Genomic DNA, 17,040 nt, shown 5'->3' on the forward strand with positions numbered 1-17,040 from the left:
TCTGGTGAGTTTTGATTCTTATATAGTGTATCTGCTTTTATATGCTCACTTCTCTGAGTCTTAAACTTCTTCCACAATCTGTTATGGAAGTTGTGGTCTTTCTACTTCACTTAAGCTGAGCCATCACTTATTCCGTTTCTGGTAGCCATCCTAGCAAGTTTTTTTCACCATTTCCCAGGTTCCTTGCTGAGGTGTTAACACATATCCAGGAAAGTGCTCCTATACTGATAAATATCCTTTTACCCAAATTTGTATTTTACCCCTTCCTCTCAGTCCATGACCTCAGAATGTACTACGCTCTCAGATTCTGCCAATACGCATTTGCTGGGTCCTTTGAAGTTCCTTCATGGTATAATCCGTTTATTCTGTTTCATGAACATGTTTCTCTTTGGGCCTTATGACCAATTATTGGCCTAGTAGCTATGAGTCGAAGAAGTTGTTCATGAGGGAAGCACTTCTTTTCTGCAGAATGTTCATGAGAAATGGGAATTCTAGCTCTTAACTTGGAGGAGTGGACTCATTCTTGGTGTTCAAATGGCTCAGAAGAATCTGGGAGTTATTGATAAAACATTGGGGATAGGAGGCTAAATCAGAGGTTCCTATCCAAGTTTCAAGGTCCTATTCTTTCCCAACCAGAGTTCTGACCTTGGTGTGGCAGACCTGCTTTGTTTGGGAGCTTTACCTTCTTTGGAGCTCAGTTACTCTGACAACGAGGGTTCTGGGCTTGACCCTCATTGCCTAATAGATAGAAAGCAATCCATCCCCCAGTCCCCATCTCAATGTTTGTTTTTATGGACTACTCCTGGTCCTGGTAACAACTGTTGTATGTTGGGTTCCCTGGGAGTCAGATTATGAGGTAAAGATTAGCGTATGGTATTTTAATTAGGGGATGTTTATGATGAACGTCTGTGGAAGGAAGAGGAAAGAAGTTAGACTGAGCTGAAGGGGAAGTTGAACTGCAGTGCAGGTCAACAGAGGACTCCGCTGACCACGCGGGGAGCTCCGCAGCTGAGATGGGTCTTCAGAATCATCCCACCCTGGACGAGGGGGCTGGACTTTACCCCTCCACCTGATCCCTTCCTGACTGCAGGCTGCCTTTGGAAAGAGGCGTGACCTTCGGCAACTCAGTTTTCTTACTTAGGATACACAAAGATAGCTGACAGTTGAAGGTCATCTTTGGCAGTGTGCCCATGGCTGGGGAGTAGTAAGTCCTCCATTTCTAAAGACACGTGTAGGCGGCAAATTGCAGCCACCATCACTTTTTGCCACTGGAAAAATGTGAAGAACATGAAACCAGTTTGGGGCACATTTCGTTCTCTATTTATGGCACTCATTTCCTCTTTCTTGCTTCCTTCTTTTTCCTTTAGTGTTCTAGAGACATCTGTGCCCATCCAGACCATTATACAAGGGATTTCATGAATAAAGATAGTGGCAAAAGGAATAAATCTGAGCATTCACCTGAAAGAAGTCTCGCAATTTTAGCTTTTCTCTGAAGTGTCACATGTAAGACTGTCAATCTCCACCTACAAGGCTACATGGAAGGGTTAGAACACCCATAGCCACTTGGCTAAGACTTCCTCATCCAAAAAGGCTTACCGCAAGTGTGATCTTACATGAGAATCCCTACTTATTTCTCCCTCAAATTAGATCTAATATATTAGTGTTCATGCATTACTTTTGTAAGTATAAAAAACTAGCATTTAGTGCTTCAGGACTAACTGTAGACAACCCTGATGATGAATACTCTTGAGGAACTGAGCTTTGCTTCACTCTCTCTCAGAGTACATATTCCAATACATTTGGGGAATGTTACCTGTTACTTTCTCCTATTGGTCAGAAAGGTAGGTAGCCATTTGCAAGAAAAGTTGAGAGGGGCCGCCAGGACAGTATAAATGTCCTGTAAAAATGACAAAAGATGCTTCAAGGAATGCTTCCAGAGGAAAGTGGTAAACAATACCATCATCCCTCAATAGCTAGAGATAGCTGTGGGTCACTATCTCCATACTGTAGTTGGTGGGATTCACCCCAGTTGCAGGGGAGGGACAAGATTTATCTAAGACAATTAAGTGATACCACTCCCTTTCCCTTGTTGAGTTTTTCTGAACCAGAAAGTTCTTAGCCAATTAGCATATAGTAATACCAAGTCTACAGAGATTTATTCAAGAATAAGCATGCAATCTGACTTTGCCAAGGAGATGTAAAGATAGGCTAGGTAGGGGCCTCTAGGAAAGATGATTCTATGATCTCATGAGAGAGTTTCCAGAAGTGCCTCTATTCTCTTTGTACATTGGTTTATAGGTATAAAATGAAAATTTTTGGTTCCCACACTCTTCAGAAAGACTGATTGTTTTGCAGCCATTGTAACAAGTATCCACCAAAATCAATTTTAATCCATTAAATTAATCAGAGACAATACTCCTCACTGGCCAAGCGGTCCAAATGAGTGGCAACCTGCCCCTGACCATCAGAAAGTCAGCAACAGTCACACTCCACTAATGCCCAAGTGGTCCCACCTCTAAAAGCCGAACAATCTCTAAATTCTATGCTTCCTAAAATCTCATATAAGATCAACATTCCTCAAGAAGAGTCTGCCTAAAAAGGCACGTCTCCATTGCTTTCTTGAATGATAAGCTTTCATTTCAGATACTGAATGCTGGTCTCTTCCTTTAACAGAATCAGGGAACGTGATAGCCATTTTGTATCTATGAAGACCTAGGATTAAAGCAATACACAGAGATGTTTAGAGCCAAGAGAAATAAGGAGAAAATGATTGAGCTGGAACCATTGGGTTAGGCTCATTTAGCAATATCTCCTTCCACTGGATTTCCAGCTGCATGAGCTAATAAATTCTGTTATTATTTAAACCAGTTAAGTAGTGCTTTCTGTGACTTGAATGCAATGCAAGTTAACTGATAAAAGAAGTGATGTTTAGCCTAATTCTTTTTTTTTTTTAACATCTTTATTGGAGTATAATTGCTTTACATTTTTGTGTTAGTTTCTGCTGTATAACACAGTGAGTCAGCTATACGTATACATATATCTCCATATCCCCTCCCTCTTGCATCTCCCTCCCAACCGCCTTATCCCACCCCTCTAGGTGGTCACAAAGCACCAAGCTGATCTCCCTGTGCTATGCGGCTGCTTCCCACTAACTACCTGTTTTACAGTTGGTAGTGTCTATATGTCAATGCCACTCACTCACTTCGTCCCATCTTACCATTCCCCCACCCCGTGTCCTCAAGTCCATCCGCTACATCTGCATCTTTATTCCTGTCCTGCCTGTAGGTTCTTCAGAACCATTTTTTATTATTAGATTCCATATATATGTGTTAGCATATGGTATTTGTTCTTCTCTTTCTGACTTACTTCACTCTGTATGACAGTCTCTAGGTCCATCCACCTCACTACAGATAACTCAATTTCGTTTCTTTTTATGGCTGAGTAATACTCCATAGTATGTATGTGCCACATCTTCTTTATCCATTCATCTGTCGATGGACACTTAGGTTGCTTCCATGTACTGTCTATTGTAAATAGTGCTTCAATGAATATTGTGGTACGTGACTCTTTTTAAATTATGGTTTTCTTAGGGCATATGCCCAGTAGTGGGATTGCTGGGTCATATGATAGCTCTATTTTTAGTTTTTTAAGGACTCTCCATACTGTTCTCCATAGTGGCTGTATCAATTTACATTCCCACCAACAGTGCAGGAATTCCCTTTTCTCTACACTCCCTCCAGCATTCATTGTTTCTAGATTTTTTGATGACGGCCATTCTGACATGTGTGAGATGATATCTCATTGTAGTTTTGATTTTCATTTCTCTAATGATAGTGATGTTGAGCATCTTTCCATGTGTTTGTTGGAAAACTGTATATCTTCTTTGGAGAAATGTCTATTTAGGTCTTCTTCCCATTTTTGGATTGGGTTGTTTGTTCTTTTGATATTGAGATGCATGAGCTGCTTGTATATTTTGGAGATTAATCATTTGTCAGTTGCTTCATTTGCAAATATTTTCTCCCATTCTGAGGGTTGTCTTTTTGCCTTGTTTATATTTTCCTTTGCTGTGCAAAAGCTTTAAAGTTTCATTAGGTCCCATTTGTTTCTTTTTGTTTTCATTTCCATTTCTCTAGGAGGTGGCTCAAAAAGGATCTTGCTGTGATTTATGTCATAGAGAGTTCTGCTTATGTTTTCTTCTAAGAGTCTTATACTGTCTGGCCTTACATTTAGGTCTTTAACCCATTTTGAGTTTATTTTTGTGTGTGGTGTTAGGGAGTGTTCTAATTTCATTCTTTTATATGTAGCTGTCCAGTTTTCCCAGCACCACTATTGAAGAAGCTGTCTTCTCCACTGTATATTCTTGCCTCCTTTATCAAAGATAAGGTGACCATTTGTGCATGGGTTTATCTCTGGGCTTTCTATCCTGTTCCATTGATCTATATTTCTGTTTTTGTGCCAGTACCATACTGTCTTGATTACTGTAGCTTTGTAGTATAGTCTGAAGTCCAGTAGCCTGATTCCTCCTGCTGCATTTTCCTTTCTCAACATTGCTTTGGCTATTCGGGGTCTTTTGTGTTGCCGTACAAATTGTGAAATTTTTTGTTCTAGTTCTGTGAAAAATGCCAGTGGTAGTTTGATAGGGATTACATTGAATCTGTAGATTGCTTTGGGTAGTATAGTCATTTTAACAATGTTGATTTTTCCATTCTGAGAACATGATATATCTCTCCATCTGTTTGAATCACCTTTAATTTCTTTCATCAGTGTCTTACAGTTTTCTGTATACAGGTCTTTTGTCTCCTTAAGTAGGTTTATTCCCAGGTATTTTATTCTTTTTGTTGCAATGGTAAATGGGAGTGTTTCCTTAATTTCACTTTTAGATTTTTCATCATTAGTTTATAGGAATGCAAGAGATTTCTGTGCATTAATTTTGTATCCTGCTACTTTACCAGATTCATTGATAAGCTCTAGTAGTTTTCTGGTAGCATCTTTAGGATTCTCTATGTATAGTATCATGTCCTCTGCAAACAGTGACAGTTTAACTTCTTCTTTTCCGATTTGGATTCCTTTTATTTCTTTTTCTTCTCTGATTGCTGTGGCTAAAACTTCCATAACTATGTTGAATAACAGTGGTGAGAGTGGACAACCTTGTATTGTTCCTGATCTTAGAGGAAATAGTTTCTGTTTTTCACCATTGAGAATGATGTTGTCTGTGGGTTTGTCATATATGGCCTTTATTATGTTGAGGTAAGTTCCATCTATGCCTACTTTCTGGAGAGTTTTTATAATAAATGGGTGTTGAATTTTTTTTCTGCATCTATTGAGATGATCATATAGTTTTTCTCCTTCAGTTTGTTAATATGTTTTATCACATTGATTATTGTACGTACATTGAAGAATCCTTGCATTCCTGGGATAAACCCCACTTGATCATGGTGTATGATCCTTTTAATGTGCTGTTGGATTCTGTTTGCTAGTATTTTCTTGAGGATTTTTGCATCTATGTTCATCAGTGATATTGACCTATAGTTTTTGTTCTTTGTGACATCTTTGGTTTGGTGTCAGGGTGATTGTGGCCTCGTAGAATGAGTTGAGGAGTGTTCCTCCCTCTGCTATATCTTGGAAGAGTTTGAGAAAGATAGGTGTTAGCTTTTCTCTAAGTGTTTGATACAATTTGCCTGTGAATCCATCTGGTCCTGGGCTTTTGTTTGCTGGAAGATTTTTAATAACAGTTTCAATTTCAGTGCTTGTGATTGGTCTGTTTATATTCTCTACTTCTTCCTGGTTCAGTCTTGGAAGGTTGTACTTTTCTAAGAATTTGTACATTTCTTCCAGGTTGTCCATTTTATTGGCATATAGTTGCTTGTAGTAATCTCTCATGATCCTTTGTATTTCTGCAGTATCAGTTGTTACCTCTCCTTTTTTTTTTCTAATTCTATTGATTTGAGTCTTCTCTCTTTTTTTCTTAATGAGTCTGGCTAATGGTTTATCAATTTTGTTTATCTTCTCAAAGAACCAGCTTTTAGTTTTATTGATCTGTGCTATTGTTTCCTTCATTTCTTTTTCATTTATTTCTGATTTGATCTTTATGATTTCTTTCCTTCTGCTAACTTTTGGGTTTTTTGTTCTTCTTTCTCTACTTGCTTTAGGTGTAAGTTTAGGGTTTTTATTCAAGATGTTTCTTGTTTCTTGAAGTAGGATTGTATTGCTATAAACTTCCCTCTTAGAACTGCTTTTCCTGCATCCCATAGGTTTTGAGTCAGCGTGTTTTCATTGTCATTTGTTTTCAGGTATTTTTTTTATTTCCTTTTTGATTTCTTCAGTGATCTCTTGGTTATTTAGTAGTGTATTGTTTAGCCTCCAGGTATTTGTATTTTTTACAGATTTTTTTCCTGTAATTGATATCTAGTCTCATAGCGTGGTGGTCAGAAAAGATACTTAATACAATTTCAATTTTCTTAAATTTACAAAGTCTTGATCTGTGACCGAAGATATGATCTATCCTGGAGAATGTTCCATAAACACTGAGAAGAAAGTGTATTCTGTTGTTTTTGGATGGAATGTCCTATAAATATCCATTAAATCCATCTTGTTTAATGTATCATTTAAACCTTGTGTTTCCTTATTTGTTTTCATTTTGGATGATCTGTCCATTGGTATAATGGGGTGTTAAAGTCCCCTACTATGACTGTGTTACTGTCAATTTCCCCTTTTATGGCTGTTAGCATTTGCCTTATATATTGAGGTGTTCCTATGTTGGGTGCATAAATATTTACAATTGTTATCTCTTCTTCTTAGGTTGATCCCTTGATCATATGTAGTGTCCTTTGTCTCCTGTAATAGTCTTTATTTTAAAATCTCTTTTGTCCGATATGATAATTGCTACTCCAGCTTTCTTTTGATTTCCATTTGCATGGAATGTCTTTTTCCATCCCCTCACTTTCAGTCTGTATGTGTCCCTAGGTCTGAAGTGGATCTCTTGTAGACAACATATATATGGGTCTTGTTTTTGTATCCATTCAGCCAGTCTATAACTTTTGGTTGGAGCATTTAATCCATTTACATTTAAGGTAGTTATCAATATGTATGTTCCTATTACCATTTTCCTAATTGTTTTGTGTTTGTTATTGTAGGTCTTTTCCTTCTCTTGTGTTTCCTGCCTAGAGAAGTTCCTTTAGCATTTTTTGTAAAGCTGATTTGGTGGTGCTGAATTCTCTTAACTTTCACTTGTCTCTAAGTGTTTTAATTTCTTTGTCAAATCTGAATGAGATCCTTCCTGGGTAGAGTAATCTTGGCTGTAGGTGTTTCCCTCTCATCACTTTAAATATGTCCTGCCACTCCCTTCTGGCTTGCAGAGTTTCTGCTGAAAGATCAGCTATGGGGATTCCCTTGTATGTTGTTTGGTTTTTTTCCCTTGCTGCTTTTAATATTTTTCTTTGTATTTAATTTTTTTTTTCGGTACACGGGCCTCTCACTGTTGTGGCCTCTCCCGCTGTGGAGCACAGGCTCCGGATGCACAGGCTCAGCGGCCATGGCTCATGGGCCCAGCCGCTCTGCGGCATGTGGAATCTTCCGCACCGGGGCACGAACCCGTTTCCCCTGCATCAGCAGGCAGACTCGCAACCACTGCGCCACCAGGGAAGCCCTGTATTTAATTTTTGATAGTTTGATTAATATGTGTCTTGGCGTGTTTCTCCTCAGATTTATCCTTTATTGGACTGTCTGCCCTTCCTGGACTTGACTGACTATTTCCTTTCCCATATTAGGGAAGTTTTCAACTATAATCTCTTCAAATATTTTCTCAGTCCCTTTCTTTTTCTCTTCTTCTTCTGGGACCCCTATAATTTGAATGTTGGTGTGTTTAATGTTGTCCCAGTGTCTCTGAGACTGTCCTCAATTCTCTTCATTCTTTTTTCTTTATTCTGCTCTGCAGTAGTTATTTCCACTAGTTTATCTTCCAGGTCATTTATCCGTTCTTCTGCTTCAGTTATTCTGTTATTGATCCATTGTAGAGAATTTTAAATTTCATTTATTGTGTTGTTCATCATTGTTTGTTTGCTCCTTAGTTCCTCTAGGTCCTTGTTAAATGTTTCTTGTATTTTCTGCATTCTTTTTCCAAGATTTTGGATCATCTTTACTATCATTACTCTGAATCCTTTTTCAGGTAGACTGCCAATGTCCTCTTCATTTGTTTGTTCTGGTGGGTTTTTACCTTACTCATTCATCTGCTGTGTGTTTCTCTGTCTTCTCATTTTGCTTAACTTACTGTGTTTGGGGTCTCCTTTTCGCAGGTAGTAGGTTTGTAGTTCCTGTTGTTTTTGATGTCTGCCCTTGTAGGGAATGTTGGTTCATTGGCTGGTGTAGGCATCCTGGTAGAGGGGACTGGTGCCTGTGTTCTGGTGGATGAGGCTGGATCTTGTCTTTTTGGTGGGCGGAACCACGTCCAGTGGTGTGTTTTGGTGTGTCTGTGACCTTAGTATGATTTTAGGCAGCCTCTCTGCTAATGGATGAGGTTGTGTTCCTGTGTTGCTAGTTGTTTGGCATAGGGTGTCCAGCACTGTAGCTTGCTCGTTTTTGAGTGGAGCTTGGCCTTAACGTTGAAATGGAGATCTCCGGGAGATTTTTGCTGTTTGATATTACGTGGAGCTGGGAGGTCTGTAGTGGACCAGTGTGCTGAACTCAGCTCTCCCACCTCAGAGGCACAGGCCTGACACCCAGCAGGAGTTCAAAAACCCTGTCAGCCACTCGGGTCAGAAGAAAAGGGAGGAAGAAAAGAAAAGAAAAGAAAAAAGAAAAGAAAAGAAAAGAAGAGAAAAGAAGAGAAGAGAAGAGAAAAGAAAAGAAAAGAAGAGAAAAGAAAGAAAAGAAAAATAAAAAAATTAAGTTATTAAAATAAAAAAATAAATTATTAAAAATAAAAGAAAGAAGAGAGCAACTAAACCAACAAACAAGTCCACCAATGATAACAAATGCTGAAAACTACACTAAAAAAAAAAAAACAAGGAAGAGAATAACCAAATCAATAAACAAGTCTACCAATAATAATAAATTCTAAATACTAAACTAAGATAAACATAAGACCAGAAACAAATTAGATGCAGAAAGTAAAGCCCAAGTCTACAGTTTCTCCCAAAGTACACCACCTCAATTTTGGGATGATTCCTTATCTGTTCAGGTTTTCCACAGATGCAGGGCACTTCAAGTTGATTGTGGAGCTTTAATCCGCTGCTTCTGAGGCTGCTGGGAGAGACCTCCCCCTCTCCTCTTTGTTCGAACAGCTCCTGGGGTTCAGCATTGGATTTGGCCCCGCCTCTGCACGTAGGTCGCCTGAGGGCATCTGTTCTTCGCTCAGACAGGACGGGGTTAAAGGAGCCGCTGTTTTGGGGGCTCTGGCTCACTCAGGCCAGGGGGAGGGAGGGGCGCGGATGCGGGGCGAGCCTGCGATGTCAGAGGCCGGCGTGACGTTGCACCAGCCTGAGGCGCACCGTGTGTTCTCCCGGGGAAGTTGTCCCTGGATCCCGGGACCCCGGCAGTGGCGGGCTGCACAGGCTCCCAGAAGGGGAGGCGTGGAGAGTGACTTGTGCTCGCACACAGGCTTCTTGGTGGCGGCAGCAGCAGCCTTAGCGTCTCATGCCCGTCTCTGGGGTCCGCGCTGATAGCCGCAGCTCACGCCAGTCTCTGGAGCGCGTTTAGGCGGTGTTCTGAGTCCCCTCTCCTCGTGCACCCCAAAAGAATGGTCTCTTGCCTCTTCGGCAGCTCCAGACGTCTCCCGGACTCCCTCCCGGCCAGCTGTGGCGCACTAACCCCTTCAGGCTGTATTCATGCCACCAACCCCAGTCCTCTCCCTGGGAACCGACCTCCGAAGCCCGAGCCTCAGTTCCCAGCCCTGCCCGCCCCGGTGGGTGAGCAGACGAGCCTCTCGGGCTGGTGAGTGCCGGTCGGCACCGATCCTCTGCGGAATCTCTCCGCTTTGCTCTCCGCACCCCTGTGGCTGCGCTCTCCTCCGCGGCCCCGAAGCCTCCCCCTCCTCCACCCGCAGTCTCCGCCCGCGAAGGGGCTTCTAGTGTGTGGAAACCTTTCCTCCTTCATGGCTCCCTCCCTCTGGTGCAGGTCCCGTCCCTATTCTTTTGTCTCTGTTTATTCTTTTTTCTTTTGCCCTCCCCAGGTACGTGGGGAGTTTCTTGCCTTCTGGGAGGTCTGAGGTCTTCTGCCAGCGTCAGTAGGTGTTCTGTAGGAGCAGTTCCATGTGTAGATGTATTTCTGATGTATCTGTGAGGAGGAAAGTGATCTCCACGTCTTACTCCTCCGCCATCTTGAAGGCCTCCTGGTTCATATCTTACACAGCAGCCCCACTGCGGGTCAGCAGATGTGTCTCCTTCTCGCAGTCACGCAGGTGCACTGAGGCACCTGCCTCTCAAGCCTTGCTGGTACCTGGCAGGGGGAAGAGAGAGGGTCTCACGGTGGAGATTCAGTGCTGCTGCTCAGAAGTGACATTCACCAATCGTGACTCATTTTTCAGAACATGTTACATTGTGTCATGAATCACATGAAACCCCTGAGGCCTAGAAGTACAACCCCACCATGTGTCTGGAGAGGAGGAGAGTCAGAAATATTTCAGGGACAGCACCAGTGACCATAGTGAGTACCACCAAGAGAGAGAAAATAAACTCTTACATTGCTCCTTTCCCTTTAAGAAACGGAGGTGGAAGAAAGCCTTTGCTGGATGTGCCTTATCAGGGCACGTTCATCCAAAGGAAAGCTCAGAGCTGAGTGGAAAGTACGGAGCTCAGTTATTCTGCTTAATGAAGGAAGGGAAGTACAAAGGTGAGAACGTCTTGAGGAAGAGAAGCTGATCTTCCTGGGTGTCAGTAAATGACTTCTGCAGAGAGAGAGAGGGTGGCATCTAATATTTATACCTGCTGCTGCTGCTGTGCGTTCATCCCCGTTACAGCCCCAAACTTCCCTACAGCCTGTCATACTGCAAAATGCCTTGTATAAAGGCTTGTTTTGAATACATTAAAGAGGTGGAGCTCCACATGTATGTGGGCACAGAGAGGAGAGAGAGAGGACCCTTAAGTAGAGAATGAAATACTAGGTACAAGGATGTGGAACAAGTGGGAGTCCTGGAAATTGCACATACTTGTGAGGGCGTTGAATCGCCCACAGAATTACAGGAAACAGTCATCAAAACCATTTTATTTAAAACTCAAAGGCCTGAGCCACTTCAGCTGGGATCTGAATAATAGTCGAATATATTGTCTCTCTGTGCTAGCCCGAAGTACATGCTTTACACCTGAAACCGAAGGAAATGGGAATAAGACATGTTATAGAATACTAAATAACCGAGAGAAACTGCATAGACCTTCTATTTTGATAACAAAGGAAGCATGGCAATTATATGAGAGAAAAATTTTAAAGCATGTTGTACACACTTAAGTTTTTCCAGGCTAATTTTGCTCCACAACCAAGGTAACAATGCATGTTATTTACAGTCTACCTGTGCTTTAGATGAGAGGACACTGGATCATTTTAGCTTCAAATGCCTTTTATTTTTTGACATAAGCCTTTAAATTCACAATAGTCTGAATTGCTAAGAAAAAGCTACTGTCTGCCTAGAACACTGTGCTCTATAAAAGAGAATAATATCCCTTAGCTAAATGCTTTCACACACGGAGGATGTTAATCCTTCTATTTTTCGAAAACATTACATGAAACTTAAAGGAGGTCTTCTTGTTTTAAGAACATCAAGATATATCATTTGCTTTTCCAGATGATTCACATAAACAAACAAACATTATTGTTAAAAAGATGTTTGTAAGAAGAAGTAAATGGGGAGGTTTTGAATGTAGTTCCTTTAGCCAGGCTTCTGACATGTGGAAGGGCCGGATGCTCACGCGGATGAAACAGCCAGACAGCCCGCTCTTAAGATGCTCCCGTGGCCAGCGTCTCCTCCTCCACCCTCATGAGAAAGGTACGCACCTATGTTTGGCCTGTGGGTATCACAGGCACCCACCTCTGTGTGGCTGCTCTCTCTCTTCAGGGTAGATGGTCCCTCCTTTTTCCTGAACATGCAGCGCTGAGGGACATCGCCCTGTACCTTATGTCAGCTCAGCACGCTCAGGCTTCACACTTGAGAAGGTGAGGCTTGTAACGTCGAAATAAGAATTCTAAGTGGGCAATTTCAGGAAATTGAAGGGCAGTCAATGGACCTTCCCATTGCTCCCTTCCCTTGCTCTCTTACCGTTACTTCCCTGTGGGAGTTTTTAGCTCGGGGCCAACGTTACTGGCGAGCTCATGAATAACAGAAGTTAGGGACTGTCTTCCAACCGCAGCCCCAGCTGACGCCAGGGACCGCACTCCCTACAAGAATTTAACGGGAATACTGTGTTTCACTCTGTGCAACTTCTGTAAAGATATCCAAATTTCAAGCATTTTGAAAATAGCATGCAGATGCTGCTTTATAAAAAATGACCAAGTTTTAGCCCAAACATCACACTAAATCTTTTAAAAGCGAAGATGTTTAAGTCCTCTGATGTTTTTGCGTGGCTGTGTGGGTCCCACGATCACGTTAAAATTTGTAAACGTGAATGAAGAATATGTAGACTTGTGAGCCTTATAAAGCTAATTACCAATTTTTATTCTTAGCTCAGTATCCCTCTATTATATATTTAAGCCGTGAATATTCTTAATTTTTCGAACTGTTTATCAATACTTTAAATCATCAAGTCATTTCTTATGACAGTTTGCTGAAATGTGTATTGTGGTTTTGAGAAAGATTCATAGGAAGCAACACAAATTCCTAAAAATCAAGAGACCAATTTATTTGACATTGTTAATAACTTTTTTCTTCTTAAATGGGCCATTTCATAAGCCTTTAAGAAAGATCATTTTATATCTTTGGTTGCAATTGTTTTATGCATCTATTTTTTTATTTGCTCTGCAAAGTCTAAGACCACTGCTGTAGTTTTGCAATCTCAACTCCTAAGTCACTGAAATCTGAAATATCAGATTTCAGGCTAGCATTTTATATGCTTCCATGTTTGCCTCAGAACAGCTTGAAATTTTTTATATTTATACTATAGGCATTAATTAGATTAAATTCAAGGTGGCTTGGCCTTAGTTACAATGATAAAATGGGGAAAATGTTATCATATCTCTCTCTCTAAAGTTTCTTCCCTCTTTAATATTATATATGTATACACACACGTATATACAAATACATAAATATGTGTGGCTACTTTTTTGATTCCTTGCTCCTTATTGTTCAACGATTCCTTGGTTTTACTCTGTCACCTGCTATGTCCTTTTTTTCTGAACATATGAAAAGGAAAACAAAAGTCTAGGGGAACAAAATTTGCCACCCTAACATGTCTCTTTGGTGTGTGGATTATTTTGAGCTGAAAACAATCAAGGCTCAAAGACTCAGGAAGAAACTTTGACCTTCCTGCTAACAGCCTAAAAGGATTTACACAGAGGGCCTATTACAGGAAGAGAGCTGTCACCAGAGATCTCTGTCATGAATAGGGGCGAGGTGTGGAGGGGGAAACCCTTAGAGATCAGGGTCCTCTCTGTGTCCCATCTCTCCAAGGCTCAGCAAACATTTATTTACCAAACATTTACTTTTCCATCTCCATGTGCATTGCCTTTCTCCCCTCTGAGGTCCCAAACCACTGTCCACAACATCCTCTTTTGTCTTCAGCTGAAGATGGTATTTAAGGTGAGGGTTTCGGCCATTCTGGTGAGTTACTCACTTTTCCTGGGTTTCTCCCATGTGTACATGTTCCTAAGCTTTTGTTTGATTTTCTCCTGTTAATCTGTCTCATGTCAATTTAATTCTTAGAGCAACCAGAAGAACCTAGAAGGGTAGAGGAAAATTTCTTCCTCCCCAACAAAAGTAATGCCTTTCCTAATTTGTTTTTGGTTGTGGTTTAAAAAAACAAAACAAAACAAAAAACTGCTTTTCTTCCACCTGCTAGGTGGCAAGTTAATGTTATTTTCAATTTGTGCTCACCTACTAATTCGAGTTAAGGAGATATCCAAATTGTTAGAAGACTAGAGTATGGGAGTTGTCTTCTCTGTCAACTGTAATAGAGGCAGTGTGAAAAAAGCAACATATGATGGGCCCTGAAATTAGGAAGGACTTGCAAGGAAGAGAAGGTCCACATCTGCCCTATGAGAAGGGGCTGTTTAAATAACCCTTTGGAGCCATCTTTACTGGAAGCAAGAGAAAAGATGGGAGTTTGGTGAACAAATTGTCCCTTTAAAAAATTACCTAAGTGCAGGTTCAGAGTGGGACTCCTAAAGAAAATTGCTTTTATTCCTCTGAGAAATTTAGGGTTTGCTGATAACAGCAGTTTTTGTGTCGCCTTGACATCAACTGCCCTACTTTTTCTAGGTCATGTTATATATACAACCAGGTTATGTTTCTCAGTTAAATGCTACCTTTTGTGAGAAGCAAAAAGTGAAACAGTAAAGATAAAGTAGATGAAAATTTGAAACCAAAAAGAATCACACAAATATGGGTGATTAACAACACCTAATATAGATATGACTCTTTTTCTTTCATAATCTATTGTTCACATTTTTTGATCCCTCCATTCTTAAGGAACAAGGTTATATAAAATGGGTAATGCTGCTTTGTGTCTTCATGATTCATTTTCATCATCTTTCATTTTTTTCACAGATTGGTCTTAGAATCATTGAAAAATCACGTTGAAGAAAACAATACTTTATAGTTGTTTATCAAATGTGAATCTGGAACTTTGAACCACTTTTACTAAAAGGTCGGAGCTTATCTCCCATAACCTTAAAAATGATGTTTTTCTTTCCATCAGTGTTGCTTCCTATCTGTTGGGGGTCAGAAATGATTACTATCTGATATGAAAAAATGTGATTTTCTTTACATTTAAGACAGTATAGTAGAAAGAATTCAGGAGATGTTTCCTCTAATATTCCATTTTCTATCAGTTCGGATTGTTATTAAATTAAAGAAATGCAGATTTCTTTGCAAAACAAGGAGTGGGCCAGACCCTCTCTGGGGCACTCCACTTAGAACATCATAGTTCTTGTAAGAATCATTTCATTTATATACTTTGCTTTTTATCAGTAATAAAAAGGTTCAGATCTTTATAAAATTCAGCATTCAGGAATAATTCTATACTTCTGAGGTTGTCTGATCCCTCTCTGATGTGAAACATAAAATAATATGAATTATGTGATATATTTATGGAGATGGATATCAACTAAAAATTTAACTCTGGACAGTAGCCTAAAATCAAATCCAGATTTTTAATTCTTTTAATTTCTTATTCTATAAGTAACAAGAATGGTAACTTTTTAAAAATAAAATTCATTTACTTAGTTCAAACTGTTGAGTTTTAATTAAAAATATGCACTGTACTTTAAATTATTGGGAGATTACAAGTATAATGATTGTTTACAAGTTTGTATTTTTACTATTAGTAATTTAGTCTGATTTTCTAAATTCTTATAAAATATATATTAAATTGAAAAGTAGCTCAGGAAAGGTACAGTTCTTAATATTTCTTTCATTTTCCTCCCTTTGTCTTTTTTACTGTGGTTTTTGCACCCAAATAAAGTTATGCATCTAAACCCCTTTTCATTCCCATCTTCAGCCACTCAATATCTGCCACCAAAGGAAAGTTCTTAAGGCCAAATGTCCACAATAATTTTAAAAGAAACTTAAATTAACTTTACAGTGTCATAGAGTAGATTATTTAGTTAATATCATGGTTATAACAAATGGAATTGAAAGAGAGAAAAACTCTGGAATGAGAAAAGCAAAGTGATGTAAAACAAAACAGTTCAGTAAATTCTAAATTAAATTGGGCTAAAACAACTTGAAAATATCACAAATTTAAATCCTTTGATTTTTCTAAACTCTTCACTTTGGTGATCATTTATTTCATCTCTGTTTTAATACAGAGTGCATTTTTTAGCATTTGATTTATTGAGAATTATTTATAATTTTAAATGTTGAGAGTTTTATAACTGAAGAAGTTTTAGGGTTTGACCGTGACCCTTGATGCATATATGGATAGGAAATGGAAATTTTAAATGATGTATGGAAACTCTTAGCCTTTAACACATTATTTCAGTTCATATGCATATTTAAAGGCATCTAGATTATTCCTGGTGCCTAATAAACCTTATCTACATAGGTTTTAAATGCTCTTCTTGCTTTAGCAGAAGGAACCAGTTTTCCAGTGTTTAATTCTGTAGGTTTAATTCTTCTGTCTTAAAAACCCTTCCAAGAACATGCCAGGGAATGTGATATTGGTCTAACTGTGCAGGCTCTTTTCTCTTTTATTTTATAACAATTCTTGCAATGCATGTGCTGTCCAGGATCAGTCTCTCAGCATGAATAATGGAGACCATTTTAATTGTCTTCCATTTAGGCCTTAAATTCTCTGCTAGATTTGCTGATCTAATTATATAATGTGTATATTCATTATGGGTTGCAAAGGTTTTTAGTATGTTTCCTATTGCTAGAATCAGAGGATGACTCTCATATTCCTTTAATCCACATGACTGCTGGGCAACACCTGCCTCTGAGAAGAAGTGGTATACTCGGTATCCATATAAAGTGATGTAACTGGCCTCGTTGAATATATATATTTATACATTCACTTTATTACATATATTTAATTTGTATATTACATATTTTGAGATACTATATGACTTATATTGGGTTTTCCCCCAAGCAGACCTAGAAACAAATGTTTGGATGCAGATAATTTATTTAGGAGTGATCATAGAAAGTATGAAAGAAAAAGAGGGAAAACAGAAATAGGGGCAAGAGAAAAGCCAAACAAATGTGCATTTGTTAATGGTTTATCACTACGGTCAACTGTGACTCAATCCCATTGGGGGAATTTCTGAGAAACTTGCCTCTGAATTATCTTACCAGGCAATGGGTGCCTAGGAAGCTGATGTACAGACTCCCACACTGGGCAAAGACTGCTCTAGGAACGTCTCCATCCCTCACACATCCCTGTCAGAAACTACAGTTTCAGGTGC

Source organism: Kogia breviceps, chromosome 1 (assembly GCF_026419965.1).
Source record: "Kogia breviceps isolate mKogBre1 chromosome 1, mKogBre1 haplotype 1, whole genome shotgun sequence".
In the NCBI taxonomy this organism is placed as follows: Eukaryota; Metazoa; Chordata; class Mammalia; order Artiodactyla; family Physeteridae; genus Kogia; species Kogia breviceps.